Source organism: Panulirus ornatus, chromosome 17, assembly GCF_036320965.1.
Source record: "Panulirus ornatus isolate Po-2019 chromosome 17, ASM3632096v1, whole genome shotgun sequence".
Classification (NCBI taxonomy): domain Eukaryota; kingdom Metazoa; phylum Arthropoda; class Malacostraca; order Decapoda; family Palinuridae; genus Panulirus; species Panulirus ornatus.
In genome coordinates this window covers 22,488,479-22,514,313 of record NC_092240.1, presented here as the reverse complement: position 1 = coordinate 22,514,313, position 25,835 = coordinate 22,488,479, and the positions used below count along the sequence as shown (strand labels likewise).

Below are 25,835 nucleotides of genomic sequence, written 5' to 3'. Positions count from 1 at the left end.
CCTCTATCCCTTTTTTCTTGTATCTCACCTTTCCGGTACCACTGGTGTTGCCCACGTCTGGACAGGTGTCTTTTAGTTCTCGTATGATTTCAGTGACCTGAACTGAGAGGCACGTACTAGTATTGTCCCTATGTAGGATGTGAACAGCTTGCCCGATGTTTGGTCGTCCATGTAGTTGAACGCTTTGCTGATATTTGCCAGCCGACAGTTTGTCTCCACGAATGTTTTGTTACAGTGAGACTCTGGCGACAGTTTAGGGACGCTGTCAACTCCCAATACCTCGCACCCAGATTCCTTCACTTCATTTCCTGTTGGATAATGATCGGACGTGGACCTTTCGCTGTGTCTCATCCACGTGACATTATTATACTCGGGTTGAATTTCATGAGAAACGTATCAGACCAACTGTGGAGTCTGTCTGTCTGGGTCCCCTCGTAAGTTGATGCAGTCCAACTCGATTTTCGTCTCCCTCATGATTGTGATGTGCGTGTGTGTGTGTGTGTGTGTGTGTGTGTGTGTGTGTGTGTGTGTGTGTGTGTGTGTCTTGCCCCTCTTGATCATACGAGTATAACCACGATATATTCCCTCCTGTGAACGCGTCCAGCCTGCCTGTCCTGTTCTTCCTCCCAGGTATCTACGAGGAGGAAGTTGACCTGGGGCTCCCTGGGCCAGTGCAGCGTCATAACCCAAATCTCGAAAACCCCTTTATCCCTGGCGGACCACAGGGGAGGGGTGGTCATCGTGGGTGCGCTCATGTCATCCTGCACGGGGTAGTTAGCTGAGGATTGCCTTACAGACGCAGCTCTGTGTTTGTGTTCTGACATGACGTGCAAAACAGCAGCCAGATATACCCATCACTTCACTGACTGTGGATGTTGTTATACTACAGGAGTAGGAGACGGAGGCACGGCTGAAATTCTCTTATGGACGGGCCAGCTGTACTGATTAGCTTTTTGAAATACATAAATGTCCTCTTTTTCTTTCTTTCATGTATGTTTGCTGTTTCGTGCGTAAGCGAGGTAGCGTCCAGATAAAGATGATTGAACCTTAGAGGGAAAAGGTTTTCGTTTGGCTCCTTCCGCCGTTCTTTGTTTTGGAAAATAATTCAAGACGAGAGACTTTCCTAGTACTCCCGCGCGCCCACTCTCCCACACCTCTTAGTCACCATATATATATATATATATATATATATATATATATATATATATATATATATATATATATATATTCCTATGAGTCCACGGGGAAAATGAAACACGATAAGTTCCCAAGTGCACTTTCGTGTAATAATCACATCATCAGGGGAGACACAAGAGAGAAATATAACAGTCAGTTGATATACAACGAAGAGACGTAGCTAGGACGCCATGTGGTAAAGAAGTAATTGTCCAAATGGCGTCCTAGCTACGTCTCTTCGTTGTATATCAAGTGACTATTATATTTCTTGTATCTCTCCAGATGATGAGTTTATTACACGAAATTGCACTTGGGAGCACTTGGGAACTTATCGTGTTCATTTTCCCCTTGGATTCAGGAATACACTTGATTACGCGCAAAATTGTGATCCTTATATATATATATATATATATATATATATATATATATATATATATATATATATATATATATATATATATAGTGTAAGTAGTGCTACTGTAAGGTGAACTGAAGTGTGTATGTATAAAGTTTGTGCGTGCGTTAATGTAGCAACATTCTTGCGTGGCGCCAGTGTGGTGAGGTGTCAGGTTCCCTGCTGGAGACTTCACGCAGAGATACGAGTAGAGAGAGAGAGAGAGAGAGAGAGAGAGAGAGAGAGAGAGAGAGAGAGAGAGAGAGAGAGAGAGAGAGAGAGAGAATACCTTCCTCGTATCGCGTAAGACAAGAGTTTGTCAACAAAAAGACAGACAAGCGCGTACCACTCACCGCTCTACCTTGCATGATAAAGCGTACCGCTCACCTCTCACCTGGCATGATAGCGCGTCTCTCTTCCACCACGACGCACATAACATACTTATCTGTCATGGGTTTGCATTGACAACTACAGTAACGTCAGCCATTCTTTAAAAAAGTTCTGTAGTTGCTCCAGGCACTGCTTTTTTTTTTTTTTGTATATCCTGATAGCACAGTGAAGCTTTTTTCTTCTTTTTTTTTGCTTTTTTTCTTGTATTTGTGTTATCCGTATAGGTATATTACAATATTGATGCTTCTTTTTCTTCTTTAGATGAATGGCTTACATGCTGGACAATGTTCTTTGATGTTTTTAATTTCCTGCCCAGCGTGCGTTATCGTGTGCTTTTCTCCTTCATCAGAGTTGCAGAAGTTCGCCTTCTGTTCCACACCCTCGATCTCGCTTTGTGAGGTGTTACTCAACTCTCGCCAACTCGTTGATTTCCATAAGTGTACCTGTTGATCGCTCGACGCAGCAGTGCTCGGTCTTCGTTCCTTAGCTCCGTGTTCCTCGGTGTGGAGACAGGTTCTCTTGCTCACACCAACCATCATACGTCTTGACAACACTATCTTATCACTATGTTCCCTGAATTATGATCCCTCCTAGTTATTTGACGTCTCCTCCTCTTTTTCTTGCATGTCTTTCCCAGTTGGTCGTCCTTGGGAGGCCTACCGATAGACATTTCGTCGCTCCATAGTCTATTTTCATCAGCTATCTCCACACACAAGTGCATCTGGCTCTCTGTGAACCCATTTATAGATAACCTTCAGGTGGTCTTGCATTTGCATATGTTTGTTTTGGGATTCTCTGTATTTACTCGTGTGTGTCACCTGGCCAGAGTCTCTTCGTCTGATATCATCATTACCTGTGCTATTACCGCTCATTGTGACACTTCTGCAGAACCTTATCCTCTCGCCATGTGATTCCGTTTACAACAGTCTTGAATTTCCCGCTTCTTAGAAAGACCCAGATCCATATTTCCAGTTTACCTTGAGTGTTTTGATTCGCCACTAGAATGAAACTCTTGGGTTTGCTATGTTACATTTCCTATTAAAGTGCAGAGAAAAACAGAGTTCGTTTTCTTCCCTTGCAGTAGTTTCATGTGTGTGTGTGTGTGTGTGTGTGTGTGTGTGTGTGTGTGTGTGTGTGTGTGTGCAGGGAAGTGCGTGTTGCGTGAACATCGTTTTTCCTGGTACACATCCATGTTGGCCTTCAGATGTATAATTGTATTGATCACTTGTTCCAGGATGTGCTTTCCATCACTTTCGTGAAACTTTTGAGTTCGTGCAATGTTGGGCTGACTGGTCTTTACTGCTTTGGTTTTGTAGAGAGAGAGAGAGAGAGAGAGAGAGAGAGAGAGAGAGAGAGAGAGAGAGAGAGAGAGAGGGGGGGGGGATGTTAATGCAGTGGGTATATAGAACTGATGATGGTAGTGAGTGGACGATCCATCGATGGGCCGAGGTGGACTGGTGAGGTCAGTGTGTAGTTCCAGTCGTGGCCTGGAGGAGGGAGTTTCACGGGTGAGACTTGTCCTATGTTGTGGCCGGGTGCTGGCTACAGCCTGTGACTGGTTATCGTCCGTCCAGTCTGTCGCATGTGGTTGCAAAGAGGGGGGTCCAATTAATGGTTGGGTCCAATTAATGGTTGACTTGATTGTCCTGTGGGTATGGTGAGTGACTGGCTGACTCTCGTAAGGGTACAGCCGGTCACTGTTAGAGTGTAGCAAGGATACAGTCAGTTATGTGTAGTGGAGTAGTGGCGGGTAGGTGGAGCTGCAGCAGGAGGGGAAGCAGTTGGTCCTGGCGCTGGAGAGGTCACCTTCTTGTTCCATCTGCGGGCTAACTGGTCCTCACCGTGCACCACCTGTCGTGTCGACGTGAGAGGCTGTGTGGATGGTCTGCATGGTGCCTGTGTAGGACGACCATGTATGAGAGGATCTTTGTGGTGTGGGTGGAGACGGTATACACGGTCCACTGTGCCTCGTACCGGTGCTGTTTTCGCAGATCCTCTGTCGCACCAGGTCACCTGACTAGCGCCTCCCCCAGCGCAGGTTATAGCTGTTCATTGGGCGGCACGCGAGACCCTTCAACTGTTCTCCCGTACCGTGCACGCCTGGAGGGTGGGCAGGTAAGGTGGGTGGTGGTTGTGGCCAGCCGTCTCCCGTCCCGCTCTTCCTCCTTACAAGAATGATTATATATTTATCATCCCGTTTGATCCCTCCCTCACCGGCCGCCTCCTCCGTGACCTTTTGCGTGGCGATCAGTCGTCCTCTGCACGATGGTCAGGTCGGTTTTTAACGCTGGTGCTGGGCGACGGGTGGCCATGGTGGGGTCGTTTCCTGGTAGCTGGACTGGTAGTTCTTGGTGGATTTTTCTTTTTGTACCACAAACTTACACACGCGGCTGACCACCTGCTCTAGCATGATTTGCGAATTTCCGTACCCTCCATGAACACGACGGTACGACCCTTGAACACGACGGTACGACCCTTGAGCACGACGATACGACCCTTGGACACGACGGTACGACCCTTGAACACGATGGTACGACCCTTGAACACAACGGTACGACCCATGAGCACGACGGTACGACCCTTGAACACGGCGGTACGATCCTTGAGTACGACGGTGCGACCCTTGAACGCGACGGTAAGACCCTTGAACATGACGGTACGACCCTTCAGCACGACGGTCCGACCCTTCAGCACGACGATGCGATCCTTGAGTACGACGGTGCGACCCTTGAACACGACCTGTACGACCTTTGAGCACGACGGTGCGACCTTTAGGTAAATTGCTCTCGCCTGTGACTAATTCTTATGGGTCGGGTCAGAGGCCTAGCAGCCTACCGTCACGTTGAAGGGGCTACAAGTCTCCGCTTGTGTCAGTGTACCACACAGTATACTGCACAGAGTTCTACCAAGTATATTACTCAGTGTACTGCACAGTATAATACACTGAACTACACAGTGTACTGCGCAGTATAATACACCGAACTACACATTGTAAGACTATATTACACAGTGTACTGCACAATGTACTACGTAGTGTAGTACACATTGCGCTGCGCATTGTGCTACACAGTATACTACAAAGTATTTAACACAGTGTTCTGCACCTTGTGCTACACAAAGTATACTACACAGTAAACTACACTACCACTCAGGGCTGTACACAATACACTACTCATTGTATTACACATCGTACATATACTGAACTTCACAGTGTACTATAGTGTAATACACAGTATACTACACATTGTCCAGCACATTGTATCTTACAGTATACTACAGTATCGTAAACATTATACTACATAGTATACTACACAATATACCAGTATACCTAAACATTGTACTACATAGTATACTACACAATATACCAGTATACCTAAACATTGTACTACATAGTATACTACGCAGTGCACATCACAGTATACACCACGTACGTGTACGTACCCGGCAGATGACCCTCGTGGGTAACCAGCGCGAGACTCCGTTCATGACGTAGGACGGGCGCTGTGCTGGTGGAGAGTGTCGAGACTTGAAGGAAGGTGAAGTGATCTTGTGTCCTGACGGTTGGTGGTGCAGACGTGCAGTTGGCACGTGTGTAGTGCACGGCGCGGAGGGTGGGAAGGAGGGAGGGAGGTCTACCCTGGCGTTGCCCCATTTCTCGAACTTTCTCTCGTGTCATACGATTTTGAGACTTGTGTGTACCGGACACATTCATAGTCTCTTCACTCGGTTCGTTCCGTGCGTCTAGCATTCTGATGTTATTACCAAAGTACTTCTGTACATCTTTTGTAACATATTTCTTGCTTAATGTCATGTTATGGCTTCTCTTGTATGGTTTGAAGAAATGTTCTCTGTCGAAATCATCATCATCATCAAACAGGTTTTAAAACAAAGGTTATGGTCAGGTCACCCCTTACTTTTCTTTCTTCCTTGGTGAACAAATGTAAGGCTTCTGACCTTTCCTGGTGACTCGGTTCATAATTCTGGTTCCATCTTCGTTGCCCTCCTCTGGACTTACTCTAGTAGTTCTTCGTGTTTCTTTAGATACTTGTTTGAGTCTCAGTTGTGTCTTACAGCGAGAGAGTTTTCCAGTCGTGTTGCCTCGTCTCTCAGCTTTTTTATATATATGTACCATGTTTTTACTTCTATGTGTTACACACACACACACACACACACACACACACACACACACACACACACACCAGCCTAAGCCAGGTACCCATTTGTCGACAACTCCGAATGGAGGATGAACACCTGGGTTGGACGTGGGCCGAATGCCGCGTCCAGGACTCACTACGGGCCAGTGGTGACCACTTGACCATGCAGGGAGAGAGAGAGAGAGAGAGAGAGAGAGAGAGAGAGAGAGAGAGAGAGAGAGAGAGAGAGAGAGAGAGCCCTCCTGGCATACGTGTAGAATGAACGGTTTGACGACTGTGTAGTGGACGTGACGTGACAGTGTAGACTTGTGCTGACACAAACACGGAACGCCTGGTTCCCTGAGGGGGGGGGGGGGGTTCGGTCAGAGCGACCCTCCCTAAGAAATACGGTATACACAATGGACCTACTCAGACCAGCCTCGCTACACTGTTGAACGACGAACAGCGTCATTATTTACACACACACACACACACACACACACACACACACACACACACATGTAGCATACCATGATTATGTAAATGATACGCTGGGATCGTATACATATTCAGCAGACCCCCATCACATAGTGCTTCAGGTGAACCCACGCCAGTACGTCTCCCAGATATCTTTGGTTTCTCTAGACCTTCCCTCGGAAACCCGACCCGCCCCTCCAGCCCCACACACACACACACCCATGCCCACCCCTTCAGACATAAAAACTACGTGAGATAGGTCACAGGGCCGCCTCGAACCCACCCACCACATTGGTTGTCCTGCCATCCTCTGCTCAGCGCCACACAAGGTTACGCCGCTGCCCGCACTGTGCGTGTGTGTGTGTGTGTGGTGACGCACATACTGTACTGTATATATATATATATATATATATATATATATATATATATATATATATATATATATATATATATATATATATATATTTCTATGAGTCCACGTGTATCGTTTCCCCGTGAACTCATAGGAATATATATATATATATATATATATATATATATATATATATATATATATATATATATATATATATATATATATATATATATGTGTGTGTGTGTGTGTGTGTGTGTGTGTGTGTGTGTGTGTGTGTGGTTTATATTGCTGGATATATAGGATTGCCAGTGTGTTGTGTGGGCACACCCTCACATACGTGTGTGTGCACGTACATTGTTGTGGTGGTGCATGCCGCTGTAGGCTATGGTCGTGGCGGCCGTCTTGGTTGGTGGGTGAAAGTTGTGTGGTTGACGCTTTACCTGAGAGCCGCACGTACATACGTACGCTTTCACTAATATGGAGAGCTTGGCCTGACCCCCTGGTGGCCTCCCGCCCCTCCTGACCCGACATGCCACACGGCCAAGTATTCACAAGATAAAGTTAAACCTGACGAGCGTTGGGCGATCATCGTTGTGACCAAAGATAATGGCGGTCTTGAGGGACTTACATGTGATATATTTGAATTTTCATTCATGATCACTTACGAAATGATCAGAGGATGCAGCTGTGGAGAAGGTTCTGTTTTTCCTTGTTGACAGTCTGATATACTCTACTCATCCCTGGAGATAGGGGAGAAAGAATACTTCCCACGTATTTTTTTAACCAACGTGACTTAGGGTCATTTGTGATGAGCACATGTTCCAGCTTCCTCACTCATGTTGGAAAAGGAGGAAGGAGGGAATGTTCACTGAGCACATATTATCATTTCTCGTGACGGTGAGGTGACAGGGAGAGTTCCCGCCGTGCTGCCCGGCTGGAGCTTGTGTGATGCCAGATTATGTGGATCGCAGGAGAGGCACCTGCTCAGTCGTCAGGAGGGGTAGTAGCAGTGGTGTGATCATACTTGACACGTTGAGGGAAAAACTGACGAACAGGTAAAGTTGAGGGAGCGACGCGGTTGGGGGAGGGAGTGTGTGTGTGTGTTTTGTGGTGTGATTGGCCAAGGACAGATGACGGGTGTGTGTGTGTGTGTGTGTGTGTGTGAAGTTTACTTCTGCATGCAGTGTGCGAGAGTTGGGTGTGGGCAGGGGGATGGGGAGGCTGACGGCGCCCCAGAGTACCCGTGTCATGGGGTACGACGACGGACGTGTGGTGGGTGAGAGCCAGAATATGAAAGCGCTTTGCTCCAAGACGGTAGTGTGGTGGTGATCCAGTCCCTCTGTCGGCCGCCACCTGTACTTCCCTGGTGTTTGTTGCTGTCAGTTGGACAACCACGGGTTCCTCGCTTGGTCCTACCTCCATCTTTGGCTAGGGTAATCCTCTCTCCTGTAGAACTAGGAATGTAATGTGAACATCAGGACGTATGTAATGGTTTGGTAACAGTCAGTGGTTGTTAATGATCAACACATGTTTGTTACAAGCTGTTCATCATCGGACGTTGATGAATATTGCTAGCCTTTGAGACCTGCTGCCCTTGGTGATCGTGGGGAGCGGTCGGTTTATCTGTAGAAGGTCATGTCTCGTTGTTCTGCTGTTGTATGTTGTCGTTAACACGCATGCTAATAAGAGCCTGATGGAGCTGCAGTGATGGGCACGTGTAAGACAGTGTTTCCTGTGTTGATAAAAAGATGTTGAGGTTCAGTGTTAGGTTGGTGGTGAATGTTGTGATGTGATGTGTTGAAACGTCTGTAGTGCGGATGGAAAACGTTGGATTTGTGTTGGATATTAAGTAGCGTCTCCCGCGAGGAATGATCATCTGATGATAAGACTGAGTATTGTGTAGTAAGTATTCTGTCGCAGCCTTTAGCAGTCCCAGCGGGATATCATCATGCACGGAGCGTCTCCACTGGGATTAGTCTGTATTACAATCCATCTTTACTCGGTAGTGTTGTTGGGAGTGAGGATCATGTGACTGTTTACTGTCACTCTCTTGGGTCGTCGTGTGGGGAGGAGGAGTCACTGCTGCAGGTGCTGTATCTCCCGGCACGAGTGAGGGACTCGGGGATTCTGCTTCCCCGGGAGAGTATATCTGGGTAAGTGTACGTCGCTGCTGATAGCCTAAGTAAGTAAACCTCGGGAGGGGAACAAGTCCTCTTGAGGTCATGACCAGATTAATCCCATGAGCACGACGGCACGACCCCCCACCACACTGGTATGCTGGCACAAAGACCTTCAGAGGTGTGATGGTCTGCCCATTGCCCCTAGGCACAGGACAGGACAAAGGCCAGGCCATCGAGCCCCGAGAGTTGTACCGTCGCGTCTGCGGGTGACACCTTAAGGTCAGGCAGTTATCACCTTATGTCTTCATCATCATCTCTGACATGCTGCTGAAGAATGGTCTTGCTTTGTTCTTTATTTCTCCCCAGAAGACAAGAGAAGAACGAGAAGAGAACAAGAACGATGATTATATTTTCCACCGTATTTTTAGAGGACGAGCAGTACAGGTTGTGGTGGGGCTGGGGGAGACACAACTCTACTGTGTATAACGTATGGGTTTGTGACCCCCAGTTCCCGGTGTGGCCTCCCGGGATGGTACCGCTCTACAATAATCACACGTCTCCCACCGGCCGCCACGTGTACTGGCATCTACTTGCCTCTGCCGGCTGCCTCGCTGAGAGCGGTGACTTGCCTCTACCGGCTGCCTCGCTGAGAGCGGTGACTTGCCTTTACCGGCTGCCTCCCTCAGACCGGCCACTTGCCACACACCGGCTGCCTTCCTTAGATCCGTCGTCAGCGTGGATAGCACAGTTCCTGACGCGTCACTGTACCAGTGGCCAGGTGTCACTGCAGTGCTCATGCCGACCTTGGCCTTCGTCATCACTGCGTCGCGATCCTCACGGGAAAATGATATATTTGTTTCACGTTGTCGCGGGAGATGACGAGTCTGGCTGGGCGGTGGGAGTGTATGACCCGGGGTATAGGTAGGTCGCCGGCTCCTCCTGGGGAGGATATTTCATAAATCGTTCCATCAATGGTTGTGTTGCGTCACTGACCCACTGACGAACAGGCTAGCTCACGCCTCTTAACGCCCGCTGATGCTGGTGATCGCGAGGGACGACGACCCACGGTTCCCGAGGGCGTGAGTGGCACCGTGGGCTTATAACCGAGTCTTGGCGAGGTCGTCGTGGTGACGTGGTAGACACAGGGACTCGGCCTCGTGTCCATCTCCACAAGTAAACACCAGCACTAGCAAGATGAGTCAAGCCTTAGCTTTCTCTCCTTTTGATGATGACATTAAAAGTAATTTTGCCTCTCGTCACATTTTTATCTGCTAGAATGCACCATTTTCGTACATAGAAGAGCAACGTAAGAGCGTCCAAATCTCTCTCTCTCTCTCTCTCTCTCTCTCTCTCTCTCTCTCTCTCTCTCTCCCCGCGCACACGAACACACACATACACACACACACACACACACACACACACACACACACACACACACACACACACACACACGAGAAAGAGAGGAGAAAGATAATTACGACAACTATACTTTTTACTCATAGGAAGCAGAGAAAGTGTTGTCCATTAAATGGCGTTTCCAGGACAGAGTAGAGGATATGTCTATAACAGTTGTAAAGCTGAACTCGAACAGTGTTTTGAAGTTGGATAGTAAGAAAGTAGCGGGATTTTTTGAAAGAGCTTCAGCGTGAGATTTCAATTTTTGTTATGAATTTGACCACCTTTAGATTGACATCGGTAAGATACAGTACAGATAACAGTTAACACTGCTGATCCTCACAGTCTGTATGTATAATACAGTTGTTCGGCGTGTCACACTCTCGGTAAAATTCGTGGCGAGGTTTGTGTACTGGACAGGTTGCGTGATGCTGGAGGGCGGGTTTACATTTTCTGCCAGTTCATGTCTCGTATTGAGGCGTTGCTTCAGAGTGCGTTATGTAAGGGTTGCTTGGAGGAGAGACGGAGCCACAGACGGACCTGGTTGTACGTAGAGCTAGATTTCCTCTTGGCAAGTGTGTACACTCTGGGGACTGCTTGGTATTACTGATCACATTAGTGTGTGTAGGAGGCTCAGCGCCTGTAGTTTGACACAGGTAGAAGGCTCCACACCTGTTGTTTCACATATGGAGGAGTCTTCCAGCTGTAGTTTGACTCATGTAGGAGTCTCCACACCTGGAGTTTGTCTGTCTTTTAACCTGGAGTGTTTGATGACCACGGGAGGTAGATGTTGTTCTGTTGATGTAGGTTTGTGGTTGACGCTTACCGCTCGTCAGATGTAGGAGCTACGTGTGGTAGTTCAGGCGTACTGATGTGTCTAGCGTGCAGGTGTAGCCTTCCTGACCGTGACGCATTCACGGGCCGTCTACGGTCGAGCGCATAGGAACCTGGTTCAGGCTAGGATATATATATATATATATATATATATATATATATATATATATATATATATATATATATATATATAGCGTTAATGTGATGGCCTTGATTAGGGCCTCAGTTGTCCGTGCCGTCTCAGCTAACTTAAAAAAAAGGCGGGGGAAACATGTTTGTGTATATTTTTGGTTGCATGTTGCTATGCTTGCAGTGTTTTCCTCCTTGAGTTGTACATGAGAGAGAGAGAGAGAGAGAGAGAGAGAGAGAGAGAGAGAGAGAGAGAGAGAGAGAGAGAGATTTATCGCTTCCCGCCTGTGTTTGTGATTGGTGTGATGCGCAGTGGTTAGCGGTGAGGCAGGTGATGTGCGGGGAATTAATTTTTTTTCCTTCTATTTTGCCCCATTACTGATGAGGTGTGAGTCAGGCCACCATCCTGCACACTCAACTCTCTCTCTCTCTCTCTCTCTCTCTCTCTCTCTCTCTCTCTCTCTCTCTCTCTCTCTCTCTCTCTCTCTCTCCCCAGACACAAACACCTCTCACGTCCACCTGAATATATCATTTACTATATTCTCTTGATCTGTTACGTATTTATTTTTGTTCCTGTTTTTTCTCTTGATCTGGTACTTATTTGATTTTTCTTCTCCGTCACTGACTATTTTTGTTGTATGGCTCCACATGGTGGAGGTGTGTGGAGTGTGGAGCCGTGCAAGAGGGTCGCCACTGCCCCGTCCTCCTGCCTGTGCCACAGGGGAGATCCTCGCCACCAGCTCCTCATCTGGCGACACGCCATGCTGCTCCTCCACGTCTCTTGTCACGCAGCTCTCGTAACGCGCGGGGTGGACGCGGTGATGCGCTTGCCACGTGCCACACGTGTTCTAGGTGAGAGGTAGGGGGTTGGAGTGGAGGGGTGGGGGGGGTGTTGGGGTCGTCGCATTAACTAGCTTATTGTGCCGTCTTACGGTGTCGGACGAGGTGGTTCATGAGCCAGTTGTCCAGTAATCTTTCATGCCGTATATAGTGCCGATCTGTCGTGTAGCGGTCGTATATAATGCCGATCTATCGTGCAGCGGTCGTATATAATGCAGAGGGAAGGGTAGGTCACCCCCTTGAGGGTTGGCGGGACTTCCGGCACACTTGTGTCCTTATCGCTGCTGTGATTGCCACATATAAGGCAATACAGTCAACTTTAAACTGCCATGTGATCATTTCCAAGAACGTGTTACACACGAAGCGAACCTCGAAGTTAGTGATGTTAGGTCAGGCGGAAGCGCTGCTCTACGAATGGCGAAGATAGAGACCGGAAGGCTGGCGTGGAGTCACAAGGTGGACGTGCTGCATAACTGGTACTTAAGCTTTGAGGTGTGTGGGGGGGGGGGAAAAAAGAGAGAGCGAGAAATGATTTCCAGTTTTATGGTTCGTTCGATATTTCGTGGCGGACCATCTGGTCTGGGCACATCTGGTACACCCATGAGTCAGGAATTGAAATGAGGGCCAAGTAGACGTGTAGCTGGGTTGGAGACGAGGCCAGGGGATATGCTGGTGAGGGTGTAGGGGGCGGAGTAAGGCTCGTGACTTACCTTCACCACCACCACCACAGGGAGGCTAGTGGTGGGGTGGCAGGATGGTGGAGACACCGAGGTAGTAGCGGAGCGCGAGGCTCGGGTGCTCCTGGCGGTGGGTGAGGCCACAAGACACACCTGACCGGCTCCCGGGTCCTTCGGCAGCTGTGTGGATAACTTCAAGACTCTGTTGTACAGGTCCTCACGACTGGATTTGTGGTTTTAACGTCATTTTTCCTCTCGAATCTCAAGATATGATGAAAACGGTGTTGATAGTTCCATGGACGCACACGTACACACACACTAGCTTGTGGTGACACAGAAGCATGAACCCACAAGCGCTCATGCATGCCAAAGCACGCCAGCGGAACACGGACATAGCAGCAGCCAGACCCTCCCCAAATGACTCCTTAACCTCTTCCCCATGTGAGCCACTGTACCCCACCTCCTCTCACATCATGTACTATTACACGCTGCTTCTGCACACGTTCGGGGTGTTTTTTTTTCTTGTGACATTCGTACTGCAAGAATGCACTTAAGATATGTGTTCGGAGATAATGGTGTATATATATATATATATATATATATATATATATATATATATATATATATATATCTTTTTTTTTCTTTCATACCATTCGCCATTTCCCGCATTAGCGAGGTAGCGTTGAGAACAGAGGACGGCCTTTGAGGGAATATCCTCACATGGCCCCCTTCTTTATTCCCTCTTTTAGAAAATAAAAAAAAAAAAAAGCGAGAGGGGAGGATTTCCAGCCCCCCGCTCCCTTCCCTTTTAGTCGCCTTCTACGACACGCAGGGAATACGTGGGAAGTATTCTTTCTCCCCTATCCCTAGGGATATATATATATATATATATATATATATATATATATATATATATATATATATATATATATATATATATATATATATATGGAACCATGGAAGCGGAAGTGGATCATACGGTGGCGGAGGGGGCGAAAATTCTGGGAGCCTTGAAGAATGTGTGGAAGTCGAGAACATTATCTCGGAAAGCAAAAATGGGTATGTTTGAAGGAATAGTGGTTCCAACAATGTTGTATGGTTGCGAGGCGTGGACTATGGATAGAGTTGTGCGCAGGAGGATGGATGTGCTGGAAATGAGATGTTTGAGGACAATGTGTGGTGTGAGGTGGTTTGATCGAGTAAGTAACGTAAGGGTAAGAGAGATGTGTGGAAATAAAAAGAGCGTGGTTGAGAGAGCAGAAGAGGGTGTTTTGAAATGGTTTGGTCACATGGAGAGAATGAGTGAGGAAAGATTGACCAAGAGGATATATGTGTCGGAGGTGGAGGGAACGAGGAGAAGAGGGAGACCAAATTGGAGGTGGAAAGATGGAGTGAAAAAGATTTTGTGTGATCGGGGCCTGAACATGCAGGAGGGTGAAAGGAGGGCAAAGAATAGAGTGAATTGGAGCGATGTGGTATACCGGGGTTGACGTGCTGTCAGTGGATTGAATCAAGGCATGTGAAGCGTCTGGGGTAAACCATGGAAAGCTGTGTAGGTATGTATATTTGCGTTTGTGGACGAATGTATATACATGTGTATGGGGGGGGGGGGTTGGGCCATTTCTTTCGTCTGTTTCCTTGCGCTACCTCGCAAACGCGGGAGACAGCGACAAAGCAAAAAAAAAAAAAAAAAAAAATATATATATATATATATATATATATATATATATATATATATATATATATATATATATATATATATATATATATATATTTCCTTATTGCCTTTCGCAGAGTGGGAGGCACTTGCAATATATTTTTATTACTACTCATTAGCAGTAGTAACCTGACCAGCTCCCAGGTAAGGCGTATGGACTTTTTTTTTTTTTCTAACATTCGTCGTAAGTTATGTATGTGTCTTTATGTAGCAGTGAAATACACGGGTTCTTACTGTATGACACATACTTCATTGTGTAAACAAGGTCCTGAAGCATCATATTTAGGTATCAACATGCCAAAGACGTGTTTACAGCGTGGTGCGCTACCTGACCACTTCTCTGATGACCGACCGACCTGGAACTGGCCAGGTCTCTCTCGATCCCGTCCTGGATTGGAACGGGTGCTCTGGAACTGGTCGGTGTTTGCCGAAGGGTTGGCCAGGCTTAGATCACTTGCTGTCTCCTGTTAAAATCTCCTCTGAGTAATTATTGTTCTCACGGCTTATATAGGGGAGAGAGAATACTTCCCACGTATTCCCTGCGTGTCGTAGAAGGCGACTAAAAGGGAAGGGAGCGGGGGGCTGGAAATTCTCCCCTTCCGTTTTCTTTTTTTTTTTCGAAAGGAAAAATAAAGGAACAGAGAAGGGGGCCAAGTGAGGATGTTCCCTCTAAGGCTCAGTTCTCTGTTCTTAACGCCACCTCACTAACTAGGGAAATGACAAATATATATATATATATATATATATATATATATATATATATATATATATATATATATATATATAAGAGAGAGAGAGAGAGAGAGAGAGAGAGAGAGAGAGGACTGAGCCTCAGAGGGAATAACCTCACTTTGTCCCCTTCTCTGTTCTCTTTTTCGGAAAATTAAATATATATATATATATATATATATATATATATATATATATATATATATATATATGCATGAATCAAGTGATGGTTGCTTTCCTGTTCGCAAAGAAAAAATATTGCCGCTAGGTGGATGCATTAACATGTCTCTCCCAGCCATGTGTGTCAACCAGTGTGCATAAACAAATTGTTGGGATTGTCTCTCAACCTTTGTATGGAGTTGTTTATACTACTGAGTTTGCTTACATGCACTCGCTTCCTGACGCTACCAGAACCATTAAGATTACAAGATAAAGTACTTCCAGCACCACTGCTCATCTAGTTTATAGTTATGGGCAATTTGCTGATCACTAAAAACTGTTTTAGAAGCAGATGATTTTCGCTCTCACACAATATTTCGTGGACATGTAAGTTAAACCATCTTTGAAACTGTGTCGAGCATATGACTCATACCATTTTTGAATCGGTGTGGAACATATAATCCTAATTGTCTTTGAACCTGTGTCGATCATATGATTCAAGTCATCTTTGAATTGGTGTCGAAGATATGATTCAAAACATTTTTGAATCTTTATCAAAATACTTAAAATATCTTTAAACCAGTTTTGACCTTATGATTCAGACTACCTCTGAACCTGTGTTGAACATGTGATTCAAAATATCTTTGAACATGTGTTGAAAGCCTGATTCAGACAGTCTCTGAACTTGAACCTGTGTCGAACTTTGATTCAAACCATCTGTGATACTGTGTCGAACATATGATACACACTATCCTTGAGCCTGAGTCGAGCATGTAAACTGAAACCGTCTTTGAACCAGCGTCGAAAAATACCCTCATATCATGTCTGAAGCTGTGTGTGTGTGTACCACCAATTAGAGCTGTCGGTATCCGCAGTGTTCAAGGGTCATGCTAAATTACATAATTGCCCCTCAGTATTCTAGTCAAGGCCGTTTGGGCTATTTTTAAAAGCGGTTGTAGGTAAACTTGGATGTGTTTACCACCGCTGCAAGAAGGAAAAAAAAAAAACTTTAGAATTACGGAAATCAACGTTTGGCAACTGAAACCAGGACGAAGAGGATTTGTTGACGTGGCGCGGAGCAGTTTACTGTCTTGTTTCACTTTATACGATGTTCAGTTGTAGGGGCAACAGTTTTACACCTGGATGAGTTTGTGTTTACATTTCCGCAGTTTACACCTCAAAAAATACTGTAAACTTAGCCTGATCGTCAGGTTGTAGACGGTAACTCTCGCGGTAAAGCTGGTTAGGTGTGTACACAAACATGTGGTGCGGGGATTCCTTCAGCAATGCGTCTGGTTGGCAGCAGTGACGACCCAGCGGGCCGGGCAGGTTGCCAGGTGTCACAACACACACACACAAACATTCCCAGTTTGGAAAGTCTTTGTCAGTAACTGCAGGTGATAAGGAGTGACTTGTCCATGGGACAGAATGCGAGAAAAAAACAAGGAAAATTGTGAAAAAAATAATAATTGGGGAATCTGAACGGTGAATTCAGGGAATTCTACCAAAAAGACGGAAACATTTCGAAACATTTTATAATTGTCGACCGATTTAGCAATGCCCAGTTCAGCATAAGACCATGATGTAGATGATGATTGATTCATATTTGTAAGGATTTACAGTATTTTTACGTATAGTATGATGTATGATATTATATATGATGTATGATATGTATAATGCCGTGAATGTGGCTGTTTAAACACGTGATTTCATGGTCTGTAGCTTAATTAATGTAGAGAAATTGCAAGTGGTATTTACCTCTCATGCTGATAAAACTGTTGCTTGAGGGATGTTGGAGGATGGGAGGGTCTCTTTCCCTCGTCATGGGAACAGAGTTTATTCTGGAAAGAATAATTGGGATGTATTTTTCTCCCTTTCATTCGTGAGAGGAAACCCTGAATGACAATCATCATACCTTCAGAAGGCTCAGGAAAATCCCCCGTTTCGTTCCGATGACGATTTGAGACATGGAATGTGTCGGTGCCACACGACGGTGGTGTTGGAAGTGTACTGATCGGTACTGGTCAGCAGTGCCAGCTGCTTATATATATATATATATATATATATATATATATATATATATATATATATATATATATATATATATATATATATATATTTTTTTTTTTATACTTTGTCGCTGTCTCCCGCGTTTGCGAGGTAGCGCAAGGAAACAGACGAAAGAAATGGCCCAACCCCCCCCCCCCCCATACACATGTATATACACACGTCCACACACGCAAATATACATACCTACACAGCTTTCCATGGTTTACCCCAGACGCTTCACCTGCCTTGATTCAATCCACTGACAGCACGTCAGCCCCGGTATACCACATCGCTCCAATTCACTCTATTCCTTGCCCTCCTTTCACCCTCCTGCATGTTCAGGCCCCGATCACACAAAATCTTTTTCACTCCATCTTTCCACCTCCAATTTGGTCTCCCTCTTCTCCTTGTTTCCTCCACCTCCGACACATATATCCTCTTGGTCAATCTTTCCTCACTCATCCTCTCCATGTGCCCAAACCACTTCAAAACACCCTCTTCTGCTCTCTCAACCACGCTCTTTTTATTTCCACACATCTCTCTTACCCTTACGTTACTCACTCGATCAAACCACCTCACACCACACATTGTCCTCAAACATCTCATTTCCAGCACATCCATCCTCCTGCGCACAACTCTATCCATAGCCCACGCCTCGCAACCATACAACATTGTTGGAACCACTATTCCTTCAAACATACCCATTTTTGCTTTCCGAGATAATGTTCTCGACTTCCACACATTCTTCAAGGCCCCCAGAATTTTCGCCCCCTCCCCCACCCTATGATCCACTTCCGCTTCCATGGTTCCATCCGCTGCCAGATCCACTCCCAGATATCTAAAACACTTCACTTCCTCCAGTTTTTCTCCATTCAAACTCACCTCCCAATTGACTTGACCCTCAACCCTACTGTACCTAATAACCTTGCTCTTATTCACATTTACTCTTAACTTTCTTCTTCCACACACTTTACCAAACTCAGTCACCAGCTTCTGCAGTTTCACACATGAATCAGCCACCAGCGCTGTGTCATCAGCGAACAACAACTGACTCACTTCCCAAGCTCTCTCATCCCCAACAGACTTCATACTTGCCCCTCTTTCCAAAACTCTTGCATTTACCTCCCTAACAACCCCATCCATAAACAAATTAAACAACCATGGAGACATCACACACCCCTGTCGCAAACCTACATTCACTGAGAACCAATCACTTTCCTCTCTTCCTACACGTACACATGCCTTACATCCTCGATAAAAACTTTTCACTGCTTTTAACAACTTTCCTCCCACACCATATATTCTTAATACCTTCCACAGAGCATCTCTATCAACTCTATCATATGCCTTCTCCAGATCCATAAATGCTACATACAAATCCATTTGCTTTTCTAAGTATTTCTCACATACATTCTTCAAAGCAAACACCTGATCCACACATCCTCTACCACTTCTGAAACCACACTGCTCTTCCCCAATCTGATGCTCTGTACATGCCTTCACCCTCTCAATTAATACCCTCCCATATAATTTACCATGAAAGCCGGCAAGGCAGCAGGTTTGGATGGTATTGCAGTGGAATTTATTAAAAAAGGGGGTGACTGTATTGTTGACTGGTTGGTAAGGTTATTTAATGTATGTATGACTCATGGTGAGGTGCCTGAGGATTGGCGGAATGCGTGCATAGTGCCATTGTACAAAGGCAAAGGGGATAAGAGTGAGTGCTCAAATTACAGAGGTATAAGTTTGTTGAGTATATATATATATATATATATATATATATATATATATATATATATATATATATATATATATATATATATTCATACTATTCGCCATTTCCCGCGTTAGCGAGGTAGCGTTAAGAACAGAGGACTGAGCCTTTGAGGGAATATCCTCACTTGGCCCCCTTCTCTGTTCCTTCTCTTGGAAAAATAAAAGCGAGAGGGGAGGATTTCCAGCCCCCCCCCCCCCGCTCCCATATATATATATATATATATATATATATATATATATATATATATATATATATATATATATATATATATATATTTGATGGGTGTACGTAAAGGGTTTGGTGTTGGTAACTGCCTCGTGTATAGTTACGAATGATACTACTTGGTTGGACTGGTAATGTACGACACCGTACGTCTGCGTTATACCCGAAGATTATAAGATTTATAGGAATATCAGGTTTCTGAAAGTATTGCTTTTGTTCGGAGCATGAGAGCCAATCCTTGTATGTTCCCATGTACCACAGACTTTACGGATATGAATTTACGTGCTGTTTCGGTGTTCAGGTTCCAGTCCCGCACACTGGTGAGTTTGATGTGTCGTTTGGTCATCTTGGGATGTACGACTATATTTGCATGTACATTACACAGATGCGCTTGTACTAAGAACGCGGGGAGTACTTTGCTCAATGTGATGTCGCATGAAGTGTTTTTTTTATTTTTATTTTAGAGAGAAAATTCTTCTGTGCGATTGTTTTTGGCTCTTGTATTTTGCAAAGTATAGATACCTTGACTCCATAGTAGCGATACTGTTATAATGAAATGCATTTTGGCAGTGCCGGTATTTCTTTGGTCAGTGGAAATGTACATTGGCCGCGAGGAACAGTGTACACCACCATTGTGTGTTAGTCCCAGTGGTGGTCCTGTGTACACAGCGTTGACAGGCGTTTATCATTAGCGCGCAGTCAACGTGGCCAAGTCAGGGGAACAAGGAATGCAATTTTCCTGGACCGGGGAATATAGAGGCAAAATGTTACCACCCTGGAACTCTGGGGACGTATGAAGTGGGTGTATCATGATGATGTGTTGTGGTGATGGAGGAGGCCAGCTGGACGTGGTTGAGGCTATGCCACATCCACCACAACACTCCATGTCAGTTGAGGCCGTGTCACATCCACCACAACACTCCACGCTGGTTGAGGGTGTGCCACATCCACTACCACAACGTTGCACTGGGGACGCCTTCCTCTGAATCATTAAACCCTTTGACCTGGACGGTACGATGCTTGAGCAGGACGGTACCAGCCGGGAGCGCGACGGTACATCCTTTAGGGGGTTATTACGGCTTGACCTCTGACCTTACCGTGAAGGGTGTGATCAGAATGCAAGCCATACTACCCAACACCGACCCGTCGTGCCGTCTTGCTCAACGGTCGGCCCGCCTTGTTGGCTCAGGTGTTAATTGTCCTCAAGATGTGACTGAATTAATCATAGATTCTTTGTGTGTGTGTGTGTGTGTGTGTGTGTGTGTGTGTGTGTAGGAAGATGCTTAATGCCTCGTATGTGTGTAAGATATTACTGCGCAATACATGATGTCGGTATCTACTATCGTGCTGATAGATAATGCCATGCGATTCCGAGGATCAGTACGTTTATCTAAAATGTTTCCCACTGGGTTGAGAGACGTCTTACAGTGGGTTGGTGGTGGAGACGTGACCAGGGTTGGAATTGTTGTTTACCTCCCACCACCGGTCCTGCAGGAGAGGCCCTAACCCCCCCGGCACCACGAGTACTAGAACCTCTGTGGCTCCTGACGCGGGAAGGTCGACCTTTTAACTTTAAGGTCGAGTTGTATATGAAGGCTAGGATTTGCCCTGTATATATATATATATATATATATATATATATATATATATATATATATATATATATTATACAAGAAAGCGTTGATGGAGGAAAGTAGCGTCCAGGTTTTCACAGGGGGATACTGTATGAGAGTGTGGCATTGTACTCACCCCAGTGGTGGCAGGTAGGTAGTTAGTCTGTGGCTGCAGGAGGACTCACCTGTGGACACAAGACATAATAAACGTGAGTATCATGAGTAAACAACATACGTTAACAAGGCAATACAGATGACCGAGCCTCAGTGGGAAAAATCCTCACTTAGCCCCCTTCCATGTTCTTGTTTTGGGAAAAAAAGTATAGCTGGAGGGGAGGATTTCTAGCCCCCCCCCCCTACTACACGCAGGGAATATGTGGGAAGCATTCTCTCTCTCTCTCTCTCTCTCTCTCTCTCTCTCTCTCTCTCTCTCTCTCTCTCTCTCTCTCCACACATATCTCTAGTAGTGTTACCCACCAGTGTATGTGCTGTCAGCACGTGAGAATGAAAGGTGTCATACAGCTTTTCTGTATTGATGGAACATTTTTACGACTGTGAGATCCCATATCGTTCGTGGGTAGCCGAGAGTAACGAGGGATATTGTGTCGTATGGGGTAAAGTGAAGTGTCGCAAAACACATCAACCTCTCTGTTGAACGCACCTGTTTAATGTCCTCGTTGAACGCTCTTGCTTAATGTCCCAGCTGAACGCACCTGCTTAATGTCCCAGCTGAACGCACCTGCTTAATGTCCCACTTGAACGCACCTGCTTAATGTCCCACTTGAACGCACCTGCTTAATGTGCCGCTCCACCAGTTGACACATACTTAGCCTCGCACATTTTGATTATTCATGTCGTCTTTATGTTTTTATACCGATGATTTACCGGAGAGTTTCTGTGTTACGACTCGATGCCAGTTTCTTGTGCGTTGCGACAGAATCTTGATGATAGTGTGCATGGTCGGGGTCCTGCTGACGTGAGGAACTGTATTTTTTGTTGATGTTATTTATATACTGCTCGTTAATCATGCCCTTCCATGCGAACGCAGGAGCATTACAGAAGTCACATTGGGTCTTTGTCAGACCCACTGCGGGTGGATGATTATAATGTAAATTGTTACAGAGTTGGTTAATTATGCGCTGCCTGGGGAACGAACGAGAGGAGAGCATGGCGGGAGGCGCCCGTTACCTTCCCACTGTTGTGCTCCGTTGCCAAGGTCGCCACCACCCACCCGTCCAGCCAGCCACCCACCCCCCCAGCCAGCCAGCCACCCCCCCAGCCAGCCAGCCAGCCAGCCAGCCAGCCAGCCACTCGTCCAGCCAGCCAGCCACTCACCCGTCCTCCCTCCGTCCATAACATAATTCTTAGACACCGTGGCCGTTGTTGCTGTGTGTGTACTCATGCGCACACGCTTACGTTATATTTTTAGATTCTTCCGCCGGAATATTCTTTGTGCTACTTAACGTTGGTTTGATTAGAAGTCCAGGCTGTAACTACAGATGCTGGACACGGTAACGCTTTAGAATATCAAGTAGCGATTTTGCTCGGTGCATAGAATGTCCTGCATACGTAATGAGAGTGTACCTGACTCTCACCGCAGCTGTGAAGTACTCTCGTGATGTGAGCATTCATACGTTTTGCGGTGCGCGAAACTTGAAGCAGATCTCGGTTATCTTTGATTGATAAGCGAACGGCTTAGTGCTCTTAATGTCAGGTGGTGTAGGTAGTGGTATGTTGGTTGATGAATTAAGTCTGTAGAGCACAGGACTCGAAACCACAGGGATCTACCGAGGGGTTACGGTGCGTACGGTCTTGCTGTGATCTTGTGGGGAAAGGCACTCACATCGGGCATTCTTCCCTGTGGTGGTTACACTCTGCTATATCTGCCTTAGACGGGAAACGGTGCGTCAGCCGTTGTGCACGTAGGTAACCGGACGCAATGGAGCTCTTGTATGACGTATTTGCTCCTCAGCAGCAGACACCGCGCCTCCATAGAAACAATGATATGACCATCTCCGTCACGAATGAAGCGAGATTTATATATCGTAACGCAGCGTGCCAGTACCACAAGTTGATGATCCCGCTGACAAGGACGGACGTTGAGGCACCGCAGGACAACACGCGCCATCAGGGAAGTGAATGTAAGCCAAGACTATCATCTCTAAAAGGATCCACGCGGAAGATGTAGGCAATATAAACTGACTCCCGCGGCACAGTGGTGGCAGAGGATTGTCCGACGTGGTTGATGAGAGAGGAGGAGCCACTCATGCAGCGCACGTACCAACGAGGAAGAGATGCCAAAGATCCAAAAATGTACCCTAATTATATCATACTGAAAGACTAGCACAGCACACCCGCACATGATGATGGGCCATGTTTGATGGCCTCTTCCTCCATAGGTTCCTGTGCCTACGTATGGGGCAGGTGAAGTGATAATGGTTAACCAGATATCGAAGACAAGCAGGCTCGGTCACGTCACTCGAGGAAAATGAATTACAAGAGAAGTGTGGATGATTATCTATGCTCGATCACCTTACCTACAGGGAGCACAGCGGAGGAAGGTCGCCGTTTTTCGGAAATGCTAAGCTGGATTGTGCGAACTGTCAAGAGGAGAGAAGGTAAACGTATTGTTAACAGCCTAACGTACGTAGGTACCTACGTACATTCTCTAGACTAGAATGTCGTGGTGTGCTAACGTAATCCTTCACAGAGGACGAGATGCTCGAGTTCAGGAAGAATGTGCAGAGATCATTCACAGTCCACAGTGACTGGTCAAGCAAAGAGAATGCTGGAAACAGATGAAAGCAGTTGAAATTGCTATCTAGAACGATGATTAGAGAGACGTGTCATGATTTACACATGGGAAGTCATGGAGGACATGTTTCATAATTTGTACATGAAAGATCACTCGTATCAACCCGACGTGCTGGGAAGGCTCTTGTTTTGAATATCACAATTACTCTCAGATGATGCCCTGAACTAGGTAGATAAATTGCCGGTATCCGGAACCCGAAGATGTCCTGCTATGCTGGTGGGTACGAGTGACATTACAGACGGGTCCAGTGAACAAATTTAAAGATTCACTAACAGACGAATATCTCCATAGACGTATGGAGGAGCCGCTAGATTATGGAGGGTATCCGTGGTGTGCGGGTCGTGCCCTGCAACAGCCTTGCTGCTCGGAGTGGCACCGCTGGCAGCCGGGTCAGATGCCGAGCTGTGCTGGTTGAATGATACTATCGTGTGTGTGTGCAGATTAACATGGGGGCAAGTCGAGCAATGGTCGCCTGTAGATAAGGAGTTCCGTCGTGTTGTTCCACCCGCCTGGTAACTTTTTTTTTTTCTTACATGTATTGACTGGTACGACCCAGTACAGCTGTTCCATCTATGTTCCCGTCTGTCGGTCTTGGTATGTAATGTTGGCTTCGTCCTCAGTACATCGCTGATATGGCCCTTCACCCTAGATCCTGCCGTGCACTGGCTCCGCCCAGGGGACAGAGATATAATAGCCCTTCATCCCACGTCCTGCCATATATATGTTTGGGTCGTCAGGCTTAACCTGATACTGGCCAGCAGCCCCTCCTCGACCGTCAGCGCCGTACCTCCTGACCTCACAGCGGGGACTAGTGTTTTGGTCGTCAGACCTAACCTGTCACTGGGCGGCAGCAGCTCGACCGTCAGCGCCGTACCGCCTGACCTCACAACGGGGCCTCAGAACCTATACGTTGCTGGGTTGATTCGAGAGAAACAGACAGTCATCTGTCTCTTGGTGTTGATGTGTTTGAGTTGCTGTGTGTGTGTGTGTGTGTGTGTGTGTGTGTGTCAGCGTTCATACATTATGCCAGGTAAAAAACCCTCGTTATAACGTAAGTCAGGGTCGTGTGTCTTGTTTCCAAACCTGGGGATAACATCTATTTTTTTCGTTGGGTGGTACGTTTATATATATATATATATATATATATAGAGAGAGAGAGAGAGAGAGAGAGGAATGTAGACACACACACACAGGTCAGGAACATATACTCCAGCAGAGAACTATGATGTTCGTTTGGATTAACCTGTTCACCTCAGCAGTACGACCCCTTGAGGCACAGCGGTACGACCCCAGGGTATGATGGCTTGAAAGGTCAGGTCACACACCTGGTCATCAGGCCCCAAGTGTCTTCTTATTGTACACAAAGGTCACATCGTCATGTACGGAGGGGGGGAGGGGGGTGTTAAAATCGATACAGGTAACGAACATAGATATTACGTCTGACCTGGTCAAGGACTATGTCCGTGATATGTGCGTTAATTCACGTCTGTACGAGGAAGACGCATTTCCCGCAGTTCCCTGCAGCGTACGTACTCGTGGTTTCGCGGCCAACGTGCGTGCGTATATGGAAGCGTAGACGCGCTTCCCCAGGCCGTCGTGGGTGAAGGGGCGCCCTGATGTACCAGCCAGACGTTCATCACACAGACACGTTGTACGACAGGCGTCACGCTCAGTAACGTCGCCTATTGAATCGTATGTTGAGGTATGTCGTGTTGTTGGTAATGTTGCGACGTGCCTGCCTGCTGTAGTGTATGGGAAGATACACATGAGTGTCTCCGAGGAAGAAATTTTTTCTTGTGTCTTAAGGTAGAAAACAGAAAGCTTGTAATGAACG

General features: G+C 46.3%; 2 protein-coding genes across 7 annotated transcripts in view; one reads left to right on the top strand and one right to left on the bottom strand.

The window, feature by feature from the left end:
* The window catches only part of nudC (nuclear distribution C, dynein complex regulator), a 404,242-nt gene that overhangs the window by 193,174 nt on the left and 185,233 nt on the right, over positions 1–25,835 (top strand). The gene's annotated exons all lie outside the window — the stretch shown is intronic.
* LOC139754622 (uncharacterized) overlaps positions 1–25,835 on the bottom strand; it is a 234,783-nt gene that overhangs the window by 127,617 nt on the left and 81,331 nt on the right. For 2 of the 5 annotated variants that reach the window (XM_071672098.1, XM_071672100.1), the window contains exon 1: positions 21,323–21,372. The exons of the other annotated variants lie outside the window; for them this stretch is intronic. The gene's annotated coding sequence lies outside the window, so the exon portion shown is untranslated. Of the gene's footprint in view, positions 1–21,322; positions 21,373–25,835 lie in introns of those variants that run through there. 5 annotated transcript variants of the gene reach the window in all.